The sequence below is a fragment of the Capsicum annuum genome, chromosome 11 (genome assembly GCF_002878395.1).
Source record: "Capsicum annuum cultivar UCD-10X-F1 chromosome 11, UCD10Xv1.1, whole genome shotgun sequence".
Classification (NCBI taxonomy): Eukaryota; Viridiplantae; Streptophyta; class Magnoliopsida; order Solanales; family Solanaceae; genus Capsicum; species Capsicum annuum.
In genome coordinates, this window is record NC_061121.1 from 30,469,891 (window position 1) to 30,478,259 (window position 8,369).

The following is an 8,369-nucleotide window of genomic DNA, read 5'->3' on the forward strand; positions in this document are numbered from 1 at the left end:
GAAATTCAAGTTCTTCAAGTCCAAGAACTTCAAGAAACTCACAACCAGGTATGTCATGTGTTGATTCATGGGTACCTTTCACCCTTGAAGCTCAAGAATCTCTTTTCAAAATACAAGATTTGTGTATTTATGAATGTTCAAGATTTAAATAGAATTAAAATTCATGTTCATGATATTGTGGGGTTTTGATTCATGTTTTAAATTACATTTTTCCAATAATTGACCCTCGTATATGAAGATTTCCATAATAACCACGATAAACCACTTTAATTTACAAGTTGATTGATTTTTTCATGATTATTAGATGTGTTGATGATTGTATAACCAAAGCATGCTCCCCATGTGTTTGATTAAATGCCTATGTGAAGTAAAAGTGCCGTACTAGTATAATAATATGAAATCCCTATTCATGTGCTAGTTCATGCATGCCAAGTGTTTGATGAAATGTCTTAGTCAATGAGTTATGGATATATGTGTGGCCATTGTGGTGCTTTAGAACTTGTACTTCATGAATTCTCCAAATTATTATATTATGGATTGTTGATGTGGTCATGTATTCAAGAAAGTCATGCTTTGTCAGTTTCTTCCCATCGAGTCTTGGGGGTACTTGTACCCAAAAATTTAGTTGTGTGACTAGAATCAGTGTCATGTTTTCAAGATACTCTCAGTCAAGCCATGATCCACAGAATTCAGTCAGTCTCATGACTCATGAAAACTCAGTAATCTCAGTAGTATTTCGTTTGTCAACGAAACTCAGTTAACCTCAGTCCAGTCAGTTCAGTTAATCATGTTCAGTATCTATCCAGATAGGAGTAGAAATTATCATCTAGGGAACCTAAGGATGGAAACCCACCTGTTATTTGAGGGTGTGATTCTTAGAAGCAATCCTTACATTCCAGAACTACGTAGCCAACGTAGGTTGGGACATCATAGCCTGTTATATGAGGGTAGATGAGGTGGCTTAACCTTTTATATGAGAGTTCCCACCGTTCTCACTAGAGTTATCTGTTATGAGGGTTATTCATAGATTTTCCTTACCAGTGGTGCGATTTGACGCCCTTCTAATTGGGGTTACAAATTGGACCCCAACTCAGCTATATTGCATTATTTAGGGCATGTCGATTAGATGACTACCTCCCACAGTTTTAGTTACAGAACCAGGACTATCAGATACAGCCATTCAGTCTCAGTAATAGAACTCAGATAGTTCTAAAAAATTCAGGACTATCAGATACAGTCAACCCAGAATAGAATGGAACTCATCTAGTTCTATCAGAAACTAGACTGTCAGATACAATCGCTCAGTATTAGTTATTTCAGTTATACAGTTATCAGTATCTCATGTTATCAGCACTCAGACTCAGTAATCATGTTATCACGAACTCAATTACAGTTATTATGTATTCATGCATGTATTCTCACACTCATGTTATTCAGTCAGTTAGTATAGTTCATGCATGTGAACCCTTTTACATTCAGCCTACCTCACATGCATACCAATACATTCAAACGTACTGACGTATTTGTGCTATGGTATTTTATACCATAGGTTTAGAAGCACGAGCTCCAGAGCATCAGTAGCATTCCAGTCTCAATAGTTAGAGTTAGCAGTGAGTCCTCATCCTTCGAGGACATGACCATTACTTTATTATCTCATTAACTAATTTATTTCAATAGTTGGAGTTAGTTGGAGACATGTCCTATCAACTCTTTAGTCTGACAGTTCAGTCAGTTAGAGGCTTTTCAGACTATTATATTCAGATAGTTTATTTCAGGTTTTGTTTTGGTATTGTGATACCATATCATCCAGAGGTTATTTTATCTGTTTTGAACCTTATGGCCTTACAACCTTTATTTTTGTATTTATGCAGTATATTCTGCAGTGTTCAGGTACAGATATCAGTTATGAGTTACCTTATAGTCCTTTAGGGTTATGAGCATCGTGTAGCATTTTGGGTATCATATTTGGGGTGTTACAAACTTGGTATCAGAGCATAAGGTTCAGTATAGTCCTAGGAAGTGTGAAAGTCGCATCTAGAAGAGTCTTCTACATGGGTGTGTTGCGCACCACATTTATGTACAGGGGGCTATAAGATGTTTTAGAAATAGTTTCCCTTCTTTCAGTATTCATGTCGTGCCAGTGAGCATTAGCTCAAATCCAACTCCTAGTCTAATCCATTTCTCCCTTTCGTTTATAGATCATGCCTCCCAAAATAGCTAACAAAAGAAGAATCGGGAATCAGTCAGCACCACATCCCTTTAAGGAAAATTCCCTAGATTAGCATATCATTCATGGCAAATTCAGAACCAACTCCCTTAATTTATCTTACTCAATAATAGCTCAGAGCAATCAACAAGCTGTTGTTCTACCTTGGCATATGATTCATGCCTAGTAGAGTGAGATGGGGAAACATAGAGAGAAAAAAAGAAAGAGAGAAAATAAGAGAGCTAGAACAAGTAGCTTTAATTTTAATTAGCCTAAGTCAGAGGGTGGGAATCGTTCTCAGTTTCGCATAAAGTCCTCAGTTCCAAATCCATCCCAGTCAGCGTCCCAACACCTAAGTTAAAAAATGGTAACAGTGATAGAGCGCCAGGCTCTAAGTCTCAGGGCAGTGTAGCATTTGCTCGAACTAATCCTCTTTGCCAGACTTGTGGTAAGTACCACAAGGGTATTTGCAGAGCTGGCAGTGATGTGTGTTTCGGATGTGGCAAGCCTAGCTACAGAGTTAGAGACTATCCTCAGCCAGGTCCCCAGAGTCAGCAAAATTATTCCTTAGCTCAGTCAGGTTATCCAAACCAGTAGGGTGCCACCTCCAACACTATTAGTGGGAAATGCCCAAATCAACTTTATTCTCTCCAGTCCCGGCAAGATCAGGAAAATTCTCCTGATGTGGTTACTGGTATGTTACAGATCTTTCATGCGCATGTTTACGCTTTGTATGATCCAGGATCTTCTTTGTCTTTTGTTACTCCCTATATAGCAGTTGATTTTGGAGTCAGTCCCAAAATTATAGCAAAGTCCTTCACAGTCTCTACCCAGTGGGTAAAACCATCATAGCCTAATGGGTATACAGGAACTGTTCGGTTATGATATTTCAGAAAGTCACTTTAACAGACTTAGTCGAATTAAAGATGACTAATTTCGATGTCATTCTTGGCATGGAATAGATTCATTACTTCTCTGCCACAGTCGACTGCAGAAATAGAATGGTCCAGTTCCAGTTTCCAAATAAACCTGTCCTAGATTGGAGGGGTAGTACTTCAGCTTTTAGAGGTCAGCTTGTTTCCTACCTTCGGGAATGGAAAATGATATCTAAAGGATGTGTCTATCATTTTGTTTGAGTTAAGGACACTAGTTTTGAAACTCCCAGTCTCAAATCAGTCCCAATCGTGAATGAATATTCAGTTATCTTTCCGAAAGATCTTCCAGGAATTTCTCCCAAAAGGGAAATAGACTTTGGTATTGACCTTCTTCCAAATATTCAGCCTATATCTATTCCTCCATACAAAATGGCATCAATAGAACTCAGAGAATTGAAAGAAAATTTGAAGGATCTCTTAGATGATGGATTCATCAAGCCCAGTGTATCCCCATGGGGATCACCAGTCTTATTTATGCACAAGAAAGATGGGTTTCTCAGAATGTGTATAGACTATCGTCAGCTCAACAAATTCACGGTCAAGAACAAGTATTCTCTTCCCAGAATCGATGACTTGTTTGACCAACTTCAGGGTGACAACTATTTTTCTAAGATAGACCTCAGATCAAGCTATCATCAGCTTAGAGTCAGAGAATGTGACATTTCAAAAATAGCTTTTCATACTTGGTATGGTCATTTCAAATTCTTAGTTATATCTTTTGGTCTTACCAATGCCCCAACAGCTTTTATGGACTTGATAAACCATGTTTTCAAGAATTACTTGGACATATTCATTATAGTCTTCATAGATGACATCCTTGTTTATTCCTGCAGTGAGCATGATCATGCAGACCATCTCAAAATAGTATTACAGACTCTCAGAAATCATCAGTTGTTCGCCAAATTCAGTAAGTGTGAATTTTGGCTAAGGTCAGTAGCATTCCTTGGTCATATCATTTTTGGTGATGGCATTAGGGTTGATCCTCAAAAGACTGAAGCAGTAAAAAAATGGCCCAGACCTGTCTCTCCATCAGATATCAGGAGTTTATTGGGTTGGGTTGGCTATTACAGAAGGTTTGTTAAGGGATTTTATTCTATTGCATCCCCTATGTCCAGATTGACTTGGAAAAAATTCAAGTCTTAGTGGTCAGATCCTTACGAGAAGAGTTTTCAGGAGTTGAAGACTCAACTTACCTCAGCTCCAGTCTTAGCTCTTCCAGATAGTCCAGATAGGTTTGTAGTGTATTGTGATGCATCCAGAGTAGGTTTGGGTTGTGTCCTCGTACAACATAGTAAGGTCATAGCTTACGCCTTTAGACAGCTTAAACCCCATGAGAAGAATTATCCTACTCATGATCTTGAGTTAATAGCCATAGTTTTTGCCTTGAAGATTTGGAGGCATTATGTCTACAGAGTTCATATAGATGTGTTCATAGATCATAAGAGCCTTCAGTATGTCTTTTCTTAGAAAGATCTCAATCTTTATCAAAAAAGGTGGTTAGAGCTCTTAAAAGATTATGACATGAGTGTTCTTTATCATCCGAGTAAGGCCAACGTTGTGGCTGATGCTCTCAGTAGACTGTTTATGGGTTCAAAGTAGTTCAGAATCATCTCTAGTTTCTGAGGTGAAAGAAAAGTAAGATAGAGATCCCAGCCTTTTCAAGTTAAAAGAGTCAGTCAAGGATCAAAAAGTAGAGGTTTTCTCCCAAGGGGGAGATGGTGTATTGTGTTGTCAGGGTCGTCTATATGTTCCAGGTGTAGACGACTTAAGGTAGTAAATTCTTGCAGAAGCGCATGGTGTGTGCTACTCTATTCATCCAGGGGCCACAAAGATGTACCGCAACCTGTGGGAAATCTATTAGTGGAGTGGGATGAAGAGAGATATTGTATAGTTTGTGGCTAAGTGCTCTACATGTCAGCAGGTTAAGATAGAGCATCAGAAGCCTAGTGGGTCCATACAGGAGTTCAGTATTCCCACTTGGAAGTGGGAAGAAGTGAACATGGACTTTGTGATGGGTTTGCGTCATACTAATCGCTAGCATGATTTAGTCTTGGTCATTGTAGACAGAATGACCAAATCAGCTTATTTTCTTCAAGTCCATACCTCTTATTCAGTCGAGGATTATGCCAAACTATACATCATAGATTTGGTTAGATTGCACGGAGTTCTGTTATCTATTATCTCAGACAGAGGTACCCAGTTCACCTCTTATTTCTGGAAAGCATTCCAAAAGAGTTTTGGTACCCAAGTTCAGCTTAGTACAACCTTTCATCCTCAGACAGATGGTCAAGTAGAATGGACCATTCTGCCATTAGAAAATATGTTAAGGGCATGTGCAATTGATTTCACGGGTAGCTGGGACGACCATTTGCCCTTGATTGAGTTTGTATACAACAACAACTATATTCTAGTATTAAGATGGCTCTATTCGAAGATCTCTATGGTAGAAAATGCAGATCTCTAGTCGGTTGGTTCAAAGTTAGTGAGGCCTCAGTTATAGGGCCTAACTTAGTATTTGATGCCTTAGAAAAAGTCCAGTTGATCAGAGAAAGACTCTGGGCTACTCAGAGCCGATAGAAGTCTTACACAGATGTATGTAGAAAGGATCTCGAGTTTGAGATTAGGAATTATGTCTATCTAAAGATATCTCATATGAAGGGAGTGAATAGATTCGGCAAGAAGGGATATCTCAGTCGCCAATATGTCGGTCCCTTCAAAAGTCTCAGTCGTTTAGGTAAGGTAGCTTATGAGCTCGAACTGCCTTCAGATCTAGCCTCAGTTCATCTAGTCTTCCATGTCTATTTGCTTAAGAAGTGCATAGGTGACCCATTAGTTTTAGTCCCTATTCAGAGCATAGATGTTCAGAACAACCTTTCTTATGAACAGATTCCAATCAAAATCCTAGACTATCGGACTCGTAGACTGAGGAACAAAGAAGTTCCTCTAGTCAAAGTTATTTGGCAAAATCAGTCCGTTGAGGGAGCTAATTAGGAAGTAGAAGTAGACATGTGGACCAAGTATCCTAACCTCTTCGCTGCTAACTCAAGTCTAGCTCAAGGTAACAGTTCTTCTTAAGCTTACTCAGTTTTATGTTCAGAATTTCATTATAAACTTGGTAAATACCATTGCATATTCAGTTATGCATTCACGTACCAGTTTGGTTATATAATCATGCATCAGATATGAATTCTCATTGTGAGAAACTTAGTTCATCAAAAAACTCAGTCATGCATTCATGAATCAGTTACACATGCATCAGATATGCATGTTCAGTATGATATATTTAGTTATCAGTCATGTTAGTCATGAGATCATGTTCCAGTTCTTCATGTTCAGTATGTATGTCAGTTTATATTCTCCCCTCTTAATCAGTCTCATTCGAGGATAAATGTTCTCAAAGGGGAGATATTGTAATACCCCGTACTTCTACCTAGCTTGAAATCATCCCAAGAATGTTAGAAACTTACTTTGAAAGATGAATCCATTTTTGTACACGTGGAATTTTTTAAGATTTTTACTTTTTGTTGAGTAGAAAATTGAATTAGATTTCCAATGATACTAATTTCATCCAAATCCAGTGTCAGGGTAGAAAGTAATGGCCAACTTACAGAAAGCAGTCAAAACTACCCAGGTGCAACGGTGAGAGCCGATGGACCGTCGAGTTAGTGACAGACCGTCGCCCAAGCTGTCGCAGCGGAGGTAGTGAGACCACCTTTTGCCTAAGGGCGATGGCTTAGGATGACGGACCGTCGATCTAGTGATGGACCATCTCCCAACCCATCGCAGCAGAGGCAATGAACCCCTATTCTGCCTAGGTTTGACGGTTTGAACTGACGGACCATCGACCCAATGACAGACCATCATACCCACCATCGCATAGCTCGTTCAGTTATTTTAAATTCATTTTTAAAAGGGTATTTGGAACTTTTCACCCATTTTAAGCTCTAATTATATCAGATTAAGGTTCATAAGTTCATTATCCATCTACAACATCAAATTAGGATTTTCTCTCAAAGATAACCCCCAAGAACTAGATCCAAATCTTTCTTCAAAAAACTAAGAAATTCAAGTTCTTCAAGTCCAAGAACTTCAAAAAAATCACAACCCAGGTATGTCATGTGTTGATTCATGGGTCCCTTTCACCCATGAAGCTCATGAATCTCTTTTCAAAATACAAGATTTGTGTATTTATGAATGTTCATGATTTAAATAGAATTGAAATTCATGTTCATGATGTTGTGGGGTTTTGATTCATGTTTTAAATTACATTTTCCAATGATTGACCCTAGTATATGAAAATTTACATAACAACCAAGATAAACCCCTTCAATTTACAAGTTGATTGATGTATCCATGATTATTAGATGTGTTGATGATTGTATAACCAAAGCATTCTCCCCATGTGTTTGATAAAATGCCTATGTGAATGAAAAGTGTCATACTAGTATAATAATATGAAATCCTCATTCATGTACAAGTTCATGCATGTCAAGTGCTTGATGAAATGTTTTAGTCAATGAGATATAGATAGATGTGTGGTCATTGTGGTGCTTTAGAACTTGTACTTCATGAATTCTGCAACTTATTATATTATGGATTGTTGATATAGTCATGTATTCAAGAAAGTCATGCTTTGTCAGTTTCTTCCAATCGAGTCCTAGGGGTACTTGTACCCAAAAATTTAGCTGTGTGCCTAGAATCAGTGTCATGTTTTCAAGATACTCTCAGTCAATTCATGATCCATAGAATTCAGTCAGTGTCATTACTCAGAAAAACTCAGTAATCTCAGTAGTATTCCGTCAGTTAACTAAACTCAGTTAACTCAGTCCAGTCAGTTCAGTTAATCATGTTCACTGTATATCCAGATGAGAGTAGAAATTAGCACCGAGCGAACCCAAGGATAGGAACCCACCTAATATATGAGGGTATGATTCTTAGAATCAATTCTTGCATTCCAGAACTACGTAGCCAGCGTACGTTAAGACATCATAACCTGTTATATGAGGGAAGATGAGGTGGATTAACCTGCTATATGAGGGTTCCCACCATTCTCACTAGAGTTACCTGCTATATAATGGTTACTCACAGATTGTCCTTACTAGTGGCGCAGTACTGACACCCTTGCAATTTGGGTTACAAATTGGATCCCAACTCAGCTATATTACGTTATTGGGGCATGTCAGTTAGATAACTACTTCCCATAGTTTTAGTTACAAAACCAGTACTGT